The 11,957-nt window shown below is 38.9% G+C and overlaps 1 non-coding gene across 1 annotated transcript; it reads right to left on the bottom strand.

The window, feature by feature from the left end:
- Nucleotides 1-4,189: 4,189 nt before the first annotated feature.
- On the bottom strand, nt 4,190-4,305 carry LOC121876915. Its single transcript, XR_006090848.1, has one exon. It is a non-coding gene; the product is annotated as a U5 spliceosomal RNA (small nuclear RNA).
- Nucleotides 4,306-11,957: the final 7,652 nt, after the last annotated feature.

Raw genomic sequence — 11,957 nt, 5'->3', positions numbered from 1 at the left:
GAGATGAAGTTCTGCAGAATAAGCCTGACCAAGGGAAAGTGATGAAGCTCGTAGCACAAGAGAGAGCATCATCAGCTTTTGTTCGAAATGGAGCGTATACAACCTTCGCAGACTGGCGTTTCATACACCGAGCAAGACTGAACCTACTCCCCGTCAATGGAGCGAAGCGAGGCCAGAATAGGGATCGGAGATGTCGTCGATGCAATAGAGAAGAAACGCTCCCACATGTAGTAAACCACTGCATGATACACTCTCGAGCCATGCAAAAGCGACATAATGCCCTGGTGGATAGAGTACGAAAAGCCGCAGAAGGTCGACATTGGAAGGTCATGTCGGCAAATGAACGAGTACCAGGAGCAGCAGACAATGGACGTCCAGACCTGGTGATTGAAAAGAACCGAGAAGTGATCCTGATCGACGCCACCTGCCCATTCGAGAATGGACAAGAGGCATTTAAAGAAGCAAGACTGAGGAAAGAAGAAAGTATGCAGAACTGGCAGCAGAGATGAGAAGACAACCAGCAGGTGAAGGTGGCTGCATTCATAGTGGGACCCTTGGGAGCATACGACCCGGAGAACGAGAAGCTGATGAAGAGACTGGCATCAAGGGGATACCTGCGCCTCTTCAGGAAACTGTGTGTAAGTGATGCCATTCGCTGGTCGAGAATGATTTATATAGAACATACCTCAGGGGCTAGACAGTATGTAGGGTGAAATAAACCCAAAGTCAAGATAGAAGAAAGAATAGGTTCTAGTTAGTGGAACAGGAACACTATGTATAAAATGTAATAGATAGTCAGCCAATTGTCACAAATATCTGGAATACCCAAACTATTGTAAATAAAAAACAATGTATCATTCTTTTAAATAAAATATATTCTTATTTCTCTCTTTTGCTACTTCCATACTTAGTACTAGTTGCGGGACCTGCTTCTCGGCCTTTTGGCTGAGCTGTGTGCTGAATGCCATCTTGTACTGAATTCCCGGCCAGGCAATCACGAATGTATCGTCAAGAGGCAGATGAGGGAGGAGCAAAGGGTTTGCCATTTTCGATTCCAGTGTGATGTGCAATACTGCCCCAACAAAGAGAGGCTTGATCAACCACAAAGTAGCTAGACATGTCCGACAGTGGAGGAGGAGGAGGAGAGACAATCAACGTCAGGTGGAGCAAGGACAGCGGAACCAACAGGATGCCTTTTGGCTAAGATCAAAGTGTAGTATCTGTTCTTATCAGCTTAACGGGGAGTACATAATCAGTGTCCTTTTTACATAGAAGAAAGAACACAGATTTGGACTTTCTAAGAGGTGAAAGTATGAGAGTTGACTATACTATATTTTAGGAGGCGGGCAGGGAACCCGGTATTTCTCCATTGCTGTGGTTATTACTAAGACCATGCAGTGAGAGGAAACATACCGGGGGTACCCCAAAACCTGGTCCCGGAACCGGAAAGGTAACCCGGGACCCCACGTGGGTGCTTCATTGTACCATGCTTTTGGATTTTGTATTTGCAGGCATCCTCGCACAGCGTCCTTAGCGGAGCTGGCATAATCGACGAAGAGTGTCTCTAATTTCAAAGCATCAAGTATCTGCGGCATCCCAACGTGTCGCTGGAAGGGTTCCTTGAGCTTCCAGTATTCACCACAAGTTCCTCCGCTGAACTTCGGCGTCGGCCTTTGGGAGAACCTCATATTTTCTAACAGTTCTCTCACCTAGCCCTCGGACCTCGGCAGGTCGTCCTTTTGGTCCTTCATCAACGTTAGTGGTTTCGGTGAGCGAGCTTGATGCTCGGAAGTACTACTGCGCTCCCCCTGGTGAAATGTTCCCGGCTCCGCGGTTAAGGTGAGCACCGGGAGTCCTCTTGGAGTATATAGCGTTTTTTCGTCAGTTTTGGTTTGAGGAAGGTCGTGTCTCTGGTAGTGATAACACCTTTCCGCGATCTTCTGTTGTTGTTGAGCAAACGGCTCACTTCTCTCCATATCATTATCATCATCTGGGCAGTGTTTCCATTTTTGTGTTATGTTCATGTAAATAGAAGTTTTGGTGCAATTTCATAAAATCTATCTGGAGCTAAGCGTGTGCTCCACCATTACCGAAATGAATTGTAAACCTGTCTGGGGATTTTACTGAAAGAATATCATTATTTTAACGTAATATAAAACAGTACAGTACAGTATATTTCAATCCAAAGTTTCTCAAGTTCAATCTTTTACTTAAAATACTGTACTTGCAAGTGGTTTATGGGAATAAGATTAGTAATTTGCCTAAAATAAACACCTTGCATGTATATTGTGACGGTTCAGTTGTGTCAAGTGGCAGGGCAGGGTGTGGGATCCTTATAAACCAGTACACAGAACAAGGTACTGATTACACGAAAATTGGACAACGGCCGAGCAATTTTAGATCATCAACACAAGCCGAGTTATATGCATTGTTAGTAGGATTAGAACATGTTGTAAAGAGGAATAAAGATATATATTTTTTTGTTGATAGTAGGGCAGCTTTAGATTCTTTGAGCAGCGGGAGTTCAGTCTTTGAACACATTATTGGTTTATGTAGAAAAATTTTAAATACAATAAGGAAAAAAGGCCATAGTTTTCGATTTGTATGGGCCCCTTCACATGTGGGGATTGGTCTTAATGAAGCAGTAGATATAACAGCAAAAAGAGTCACGGAAAAGGCCGAGATTGACATAATATGTATTAAAACTTTGAAAAAATTATGAGCAAATTGCGGAAAATACAATCAATAGAAGATAATTTAAAAAGGAATGAAATATATGAGAAAAGTGAAACAATGAAACATTACTATCATGTTCTCATGAACACAAATTTTACAAATAGGAAAGATAGGAGCAGATGGAAAGATTCGGTGTGTATGGGGTTAAGATTAGGGTATAAATATTACTAGGAACTTGGAGCCGAGAGAAGTGAACGGGATATGGAATGTAGAGTTTGTAGAACATCCAAGTCCCATACCCTGCCACATGGGATGCCCATTTCTTAATGTATATAGAAATGCCCAGATAAATAATGTCTCCAAGCAAATAGAATGGATGCTTAAAAATAGGAAAGTAGATGAAATATTCAAGAAATATAGAAATTTTGCATCTGGAATATAACTATGTACTATACAAGATATATCTGTATTAGGGATTTATGTGAGTCCTGAGAGAGACATTCCTGGACTGGGGTGGCGGATGACTTAAGTCACTTCATCCCTTTGAGATGTATTTTTTTTATCTCAATAAACGTATCAATCAACTACGTGAAAATGAGACTACGAACTCATTTTACTTTCCTAAGATCCTTTTTTCAAACTTCGCTGTGACTGAGCTATCGAAGACCAGAATTAAATTGATTTCAAGGTTCAAGATGGCAGTCCCTGGTGAACGTTCCGGAGCGTTAGACAAGTAGTATTAGGTTACACCCGTTAGATTTTCAGAGATACGTGGCGTGAGAGTCCCCTTCAGGATAATTAATTAATTTCTTAATTAACACCCTTACAACAATTTCACCATGAACATCAGATTCTGTGATGTTCATATATGAAAAGGGGGTGACTTCAGCCACAGTTAACAATTACTGGCATCTCTAGGGATGACGTCAATGATACCTCATTCTTAAAGTAGATTCTACCCTGACTTATATTGACAATTTCACTAACAGTAAATACAATAGAAGCTTTCAACATCAGTCACAAAGGATCTTGAACGCTTCATCTGTAATCAGACATCTCTAAGTTGACGCAAAGTAAGGGTGTTCTCTCACCAATTCAAATTTCATGAACACCCTGTGCGGTATTTTGGAATACCTGTGTCTCTCCGGAGGACTCCGTTCTCCCGAAGTGGTTAGAGAACAAATATTTCAAGTAGGGAACTCAAAAGGTTTACAGATTTCAATTCAATTTCAATATTTTTTATTTCTTGATAGAGGAAGCGGGATCCTAGTGCTGTCCCTAGGTACCCTTGGTTTGTTTGAAGTCTAGAGCAATTTTTCATAAGTGCATGAAATTAATTTTATGACAGATCTGTATTCTCCCAACCTGATTTAGATCTGTAATAGTCGGGATAATTGTTCCATCCAGGACGTTGTATATGTGAATAGATTTTTTTTTTTTTACTACATTAGATCACATACACTTGATTACGACATTGTATGATTATTTTCAGCTAATTTGAAATAGTTTTGTGAGCCCATGTGAATGGGCTAAGAAAAAATTAATTAAGACTCATTGAGTTGTTCCCCCCCACGGAAATCTTTAGTAAAAGGCGAAAGATTTATGCGTTTTGAAGGAAAACCAGAGCTATGGTCGCAAAGTTGTTCAAGACCCCAACAAACATTAACTTAGAACATACTTGGAGTTGTAGTTCCAGTCAAGAAAGACATTAAAGGTTTTATTGTCCAGTGTCTAGAAGAGTTTTAAAATAAGATTTACAAGTCCTTCGTAACATTTAAGACTACCGTGATTGGCAGTCAAAAGTGGTATTACTTAATGTGGATTTTCTTTAAGAGGATTTAATTTACATAATTCCTTTAAATCTGAACAAATATAGCAAATCAACGAGAATGTTATTGTTACAATGTTATGACTGCGCTTCAACTAAGGTCTTTAAGGGCATAACTTAGTTCATAAATGTTCTGTTTTATAATATGGCCCTCATTGTGCAACCGTTTAGTCATAATTAATAGTAATCTAATATAATGAAAATAAACCTGGATCTTGATTATAGAAATGCTTTTATTCTTATGTAATATAAGTTATTTCAATGGTGATAACCACCGGTCTCTCATGTCTACCTACCACTACAGCGGCCATTTTTTTTGGTCCGGTAAACACAGCTGTGAGCGCTAGCTCCCAAATTTGGGATGTTTTCGAGCCTATTACATTATCTGAAGCATATATAGACACCTACTTGTGTATAAGGACCTGAGGATAAGATAAGTATCGTCAAGCAACTTTGGTGTTGGGAACTTACTGTTTACCTTACGAAAATAACTGCTCGGGGTCCCATCACTCCTGGCTGGGTGTTGTGGGATGTCAACATTGCCCCATGGAAAGTGAATTTTCACTTAAGAACTCTACATGGAAGAGTAAAGAAAAGATAGTATTGGACGAAGTTCTTGAAGACCTTGAGTTGAGTAGTGATGAGTCTAATACGAGTGATGAAGCACAAGGGAAGTTCGAAAGTGAGAAAATACAGCTACAACAAGAGGTAGTGAATAAGAAAGAAATTTCTAAAAGAATGAGGGAGACAAGCTGGCAAGAGGACAGTGAAAGCAAAGAAGTGAGAGAGGAGAAGAGACAAAAACATCTTGGACAAAAAACGTGTGTGGGTGGTAATAATAATGGAAATAACAGAAAGGAGATAGTGGAGAATGGATCAAGAACAGAGCAAAGTATGGAATTTGAAGGAAGCAGACAAGAACACACACAAGGTGAAGTTGGTCGTGTCAGGAAGAGATTAATTTTTCCACAGTCATGCCCGATGACCTTCCTTGAAAAATTAAAATGGGCAGTACAACTAGGACGGGAGCATCACAGCTTTGAGCCTCTTTTGAAAGAAGGCACACACAAGCCTTATCTTACAGTGGGGACCATGGAGGCTGTGGAAATGTTGACAACTGTTGGGTACAAGGGATTACTGATGGTTTTGCCAGAGGAGAGCGACATACTACTTACAAAGGTAATAATCTTCAGGTACCCTGTAATACTAGATCCAGAATACTTATTGGATGACGAAAGATTTGTTTGGGTCAAGAGGCATTTAATAAGGGGCGAAGAGAGAAGCCAGATTATTGCTCTAATGAGAGGAAAGGTTCCAGAGAAAGTGTTCATCACAGGAGCAGGGTATAGGAAGGTGGCACTATATGTGGAGGGACCAATAATGTGTCTCAAGTGTTGCAGATGGGGACATAAGGCCTGGAGCTGTCAACTGGACCCACGTTGTAGATTCTGTGGGAAGAGGCACGAATCTAGCAACTGTAAGGACAAGATCAAAGCAGGAGAGAAGGTGAAGCCTTGTTGTTGTAATTGTGCTAGTTCAATTGCATGCCAGATGAGGCCACGTATGAGAAGTGACCAACAAAGGAATTATTCAGAGAACACTGAGGAAGTACGCTGTGGTCTGACAGTGACAAGACAGCAGGAGAACACACAGACAGTGATTCCTGAGAATGCCTGGCATGAAGATTCAAGAAGGATAAGGACTGCGCTTGCGGCCGGAAGCGTTGTTGATGCCAGGAACAAACAGAGTAATAAACAAGTAGCAAGTGAGAGTAGTGGTGCAGCCCTCCAGGTTAGTGATAAAACTGTGCAAGAAATTCTGGGAGAAGAGGTGCTTAAGATGTTTCAGCTTTTGCAAAAGTTAGGTCAGAAAATAGAAGTGATAGAAAAAAGACTTGATACAGTGATAAATAAAGAAAGGGAAAACAAAGCTGTGAATAATGTAGAATTAAAAGGGAAAGAGGAAAGTGAAGAGTTCAAGCCTTTGAAAAATTCAGTGCTTAAAATAAGTATTAAAGGGAAGGAGAGGAAAATAAAGGATTGTGTAGTGCAGGGAGCAACAACTGAAAGTTTTAAAAAGGTGTTGGTAAAGTGTAAAGATGCTGATAAAGAAAAACTTTTGAGGAAATGGGAATCTGTGCAGGAGGATTGGGCCTTCTTAAAGAATCTGATTGGAAAGGATATAAAACGTGTAAATATTAATCCTGGATCTAGCTAGCCTTAAGATAATGTCCTGGAATGTTAATGGTCTACAAAATAGAGTGACAGATGTACATTACTTTACCCTTAAAAATAATATTGATATAATTACCCTTCAAGAGACTGGGGACAGGAAAGGCGACCTGCTTAAACTGTCTGGATATAAGGGATTTCATCTCTATTCGGGTGAAGGTATAAGAGGGGTCTCAACATACATTAAGAATTCCATACCAGCAGAACTAGTTGGAAGCCCAAGTAGAGTACAAGGAATAGAAAGTGTCTGTATAAAGTTATATTTGAAGGAAGGAGAATTGAACATAGCAAATTTGTATATTTCTGGAGGCTGTTTTGACCTCAACTTCTTACCAGATTGCATGTTTTTGGACTCAACTTTGGCTGTAGGAGATTTTAATGCTCGACATCCAAGACTCGAAACAATGGGGAGAATTATTTGTAATGGTATAAAATTTTGGCAATTTTTACAAGATCACCCAGATGCTTACTTGTTAGGAAATCAGGAAGTGACTCATATTAAAGGAGGAAGGTTAGACTATGCTTGCATGATAAGCAGTCATGGAGTCCAGGGAGAATGTGAGATAATAAAGGAGCTAGTCAGTGACCATTTTGTTGTATATGTTCAATTACCATTAGGGAAGAGACAGGTGAGATATAGGAGGAAGAGATTGAAACTAAACAAGGATGACACTCAAGTGTTTACTCAAAATATAGAGAAATGGTACAGAAATTATACACCAGTCTGTATGGATAGCTTTTATAATGACTTAGTTGGGGAGATAGAAAGATATTTAACGAAGTCAATACAGAAAAAAATAAATGATAAGAGACATGGGGCTAGGAAACACTGCTATACCAATGACAAAATGTTGAAGGGATGGACACAAATGTTAAGGGCAGCACATAAAGATTGGGTAAAGAATGGTAGAAGAGAAGAAGATCGGGAAATCTTCATGGATATAGCCAAAATATGTGGGCAGGCTAGGAAGGAGGCAAGGGAGAAATATTGGCAAGATTTTGCACAGCACATTGGGGAGAGTAAAAATCTCAAAGAAATATGGCAGGATATTAACAAAATTAGAGGAAAAAGGAGTAATTTTATTAGCCATCCTCATCCAGAGGAAGAAGCTAATAAACTGGTTGACAAATGGGCTAAAGCAGCAAGTGTTGCCTCCCTGCCTAACAGGACAATAGAAGCATTAGATGAGTGGCAAAATGAAAGAAAAAGATTTATTTCATCAGCTCTAAATATTTGTGATGTAACATGTGTAGATATTACTAAAGATGAGTTATTAAATGCTGTTAAAAAAGGAAAATCTACAGCACCAGGCGAAGATGGTGTGACATATGAAATTTTGAACTGCTTAGTTGGTATGGAAAATAGTCCATCATTAGATTTATTCAACATGAGCTATGCAGAGGGTAGATTACCAACAGAATGGAAGAAAGCGATAGTTATTCCTTTCCCTAAGGCAACTGGTGGATACAGGCCAGTGTCTTTAACATCTTGTTTTTCCAAGATGATGGAGAGAGTATTATTAAATAGGCTTGTATATATTGTCGGGGAAAATCTATCTTGTAATTTATTTGGTTTTTTGGAAGGGAAATGTACTTCAGACTGTGTTATAAAATGTTTATCAAATGATGCAGACAGATGTAGAGTTTTTGTGGATTTACAAGGAGCATTTGATAAAGCTCACAGTGAAGTAGTTATGAATGAACTGGCTGCTCTAGGGGTATCAGGAAAGTTGTTACACTGGATAGGTGACTACTTGCATGGAAGGAGAATCTGTGTATGGTATCAGGGATGTTTGTCTGAGGAAAGAGTGAACTAGGCACTCCCCAAGGGGGAGTATTGAGTCCAATGTTATTTAATGTGTTAATGAACAAGATAGCCTCACACAAATATCCCAAAGGAGTTGTAACCATCATTTATGCAGATGACATCTTATTTCAAAGAAACTCTGTAAAAAATTTGCAGATTGCATTAAATAATTTTAGTGTTCTTTCTCAAAAGATGGGCTTAGTTATCAATGAAGAAAAAACCAAGTGTGAATGTAAAGGAAGAGGAACTGAATCCGTTTTTCTAAATGGAAAAATTGTAGAGAAAGTGTCAAAGTATAAATATTTAGGAATGTATATTGGCTTTACTAGTGAAAGTAAAGACGCAGAAATATATCATGTCCTCACTCAATGTAGAGCAAGATTACAGCCCTTAAAGGCACTAGCATGTTGTGGTAAAGGTGCTGGGGTACCCATACTGAGAATGATGTATATTTCTACCATCAGATCACTTATAGACTATGCAGCACCTGGCCTCTCTTGTACTGGTGAAGGAAGGCTACGGAAGCTTGAGATCATGCAAAATGAAGCAATGAGAATAATTTTAGGGTGTCAAAAGAATGCAATGATTGAGATAATGAAAATGGAACTAGGGTTACAGAGCATTTCACAGAGGGTCAATGAAATTAATACAGTTGCAGCAGTTCGATTAATGAGAGGGAACAGTGGGGTTAAATTTGTACAAGATATAAATGATGGTTTAAAAGATAAAAGGACCTTCTGCAGGCAAGGCAAGAGAGGATACATGAATGGATTAGTAAATATTATTAAAAAATGTAATCTGGCAGACTGGTGTACAGCTGTTCAGAAGAGTTGTAAGAATCCACCCTGGGAAGAACGAGAACTAGAGTTAGACATAGTGCCTCTCACAATGAAGAAATCATTACATGAACCAGGACAGTTAAGGGCTTTATATGGGAATAAGATTAGTAATTTGCCTAAAATAAACACATTGCATGTATATTGTGACGGTTCAGTTATGTCAAGTGGCAGGGCAGGGTGTGGGATCCTTATAAGACAGTACACAGAACAAGGAAATGATGACATCAAAATTGGACTTCGGTTGAGCAGTTTTATTTCATCAACACAAGCTGAGTTATATGCAATGTTAGTAGGATTGGAAAATGTTGTACAGAGGTATAAAGATGCATATTTTTTTGTTGATAGTAGGGCAGCTTTGGATTCTTTGAACAGTGGGAGTCCAGTCTTTGGACACATTATTGGTTCATGTAGAAAATTAGTAAATACAATAAGGAAAAATGGCCATAATGTTCAATTTGTATGGGTCCCTTCACATGTGGGGATTGGTCTTAATGAAGCAGTAGATATAATAGCAAAAAGAGCCACGGAAAAGGCCGAGATCGACATAATATGTACTAAAACCTTGAAGCAATTAAGGAGCAAATTACGGAAAATACAATCAATAGAAGATAATTTCAAAAGGAATGAAATATACGAGAAAAGTGAAACAATGAAACATTACCATCATGTTCTCATGAACACAAAATTTACATATGGGAAAGATAGGATATAAATATTATTGGGAACTTGGAGCTGAGAGAAGTGAACAGGATAAAGAATGTAGAGTTTGTAGAACATCCAGATCCCATACCCTGCCACATTATATACTGGAATGCCCATTGCTTAATGTATATAGAAATGCCCATATAAATAATGTCCCCATGCAAATAGAGTGGATGTTTGGAAATGGGAAAATAGATGAAATATTAAAGAAATATAGAAATTTTGCATCTAGAATATAACTATGTATTATAACTAATTATATGAAATATTAGGGATTTATGTGAGTCCTGAGAGGGACATTCCTGGACTGGGGTGAGGATGACTTATGTCACTTCATCCCTTTGAGATGTATTAATGTTTTTTTGTATCTCAATAAACGTATCAATCAATCAATCATACCTACCACTATTACGCCTGTATGAAACTGGTAACTTCAGGTCCGCAGGAGTAGCAGTCCAATAAATCTTAAAAAAAAAAACAAAAAAAAAAACATTAAATAATTATTATAGCGCTTGAAATACTATCTACTGTTATATCAAAACATGAACGAGAAGAAAAGTCAAAAGCTAGCGAGCTACAACTTAAATTATTAGTATAAAAGATCAATAAAGAATTTTAAAATACAGCATGTCTAGTTGAGCCCGGATACTTTAACTCTCCTAATTTCCTTCAAACTTTCCCCTCATTTACGTCCACCTAACCCCCTCCCCCCCCGCCCCAATACTTCCAAAGTACTTCCAACAAAAACCCAGCAACAAATATTAGCCCTTCATCCTTATCTACAGGCTTCAAGTCAAGTTTGATAACGTAAAAAAAAACAAAAAAACATAGGAAAAAAATGCTTCTGTAACAGTGCCATGTAAATTGTCATGTTTTAGAGAAAATCTATGAGAATCTAGTTTAGACAATATTCCTGCCAAAAAGCCATTATAGAGGCATATTACACCAAAAAGAGCCTGCCTATGTGCCTACATCTTAGCCAATCACCGTGACCTCTAAGTGTGACGCGAAAGGCGCAGCTGAGCTGTTTTTTTTTGTTTTTTTTATTGGACACCCCCTTACATCCTTGTTTAAGGTGAAGCGCAGAAGCGTTTACAGCACCCAACAGGGAAGCATGCTAAGTTCATGGTTGATGATGATGATGGGATGGAGAGAAGAGAGCCATTGGCTCAAGAAGGTGGAAGACGGTGTAGGAGGAATATGTCTCATGAGTTAAGGGCGTAGAAGCCTGAAGAGTCAAGGGCGTAGAAGCCTGAAGAGTCAGTGGTTTATGTCAAAGCAAGTTATTGGAAGCTCAAACAACTTTCCCTGAATACGAATTCGCAACTTTCGATTTATAGCAGGTACCTACTTTGCTGCCAGGTGAACAAGGACCAAGGGAAGCTGGCAAGTGTGTCGGAACAAATTTCCACCGACCCAGGAATCGAACCCGTGACAACTGGCTTGCGAGGCAAGAGCGGTACAGCTCTACCCACAGGCGCCCCAGCTGAGCTGATTTGCTGAAAATTAGCGTCTCCTACCCAACTACAATTGGGTTGTACAGTAATAAGGTTGAACAAGAGGACAGAACATGATTATGTCTCGTTGGCAATTATGTTTATTGCAATGGTAATTACTTATCTATTTTCATGATAATTTCCGATAAAACGGTTTGATGGTACAATAAAAGCAGGTACTGTAAATATAGTAGGTGTTACAAGAAATATTAATACTTAGACAATAGATTTTTTTTAAGAGATGATTTAAAGGAAGCTTTGCTCGGATGTGTGGGGGTAAGTTGTTCCACACCTTCACACCGTGATATTTTATGGAGGAGTAGCTCTGGGTGCCTTAAGTTGTATCTCTGATTATACCGGAACTGGAAATAATTATTG

The sequence above is a fragment of the Homarus americanus genome, unplaced genomic scaffold, assembly GCF_018991925.1.
Source record: "Homarus americanus isolate GMGI-L3 unplaced genomic scaffold, GMGI_Hamer_2.0 scaffold57654, whole genome shotgun sequence".
Classification (NCBI taxonomy): Eukaryota; Metazoa; Arthropoda; class Malacostraca; order Decapoda; family Nephropidae; genus Homarus; species Homarus americanus.
This window is presented reverse-complemented; position numbering and strand designations above follow the sequence as displayed.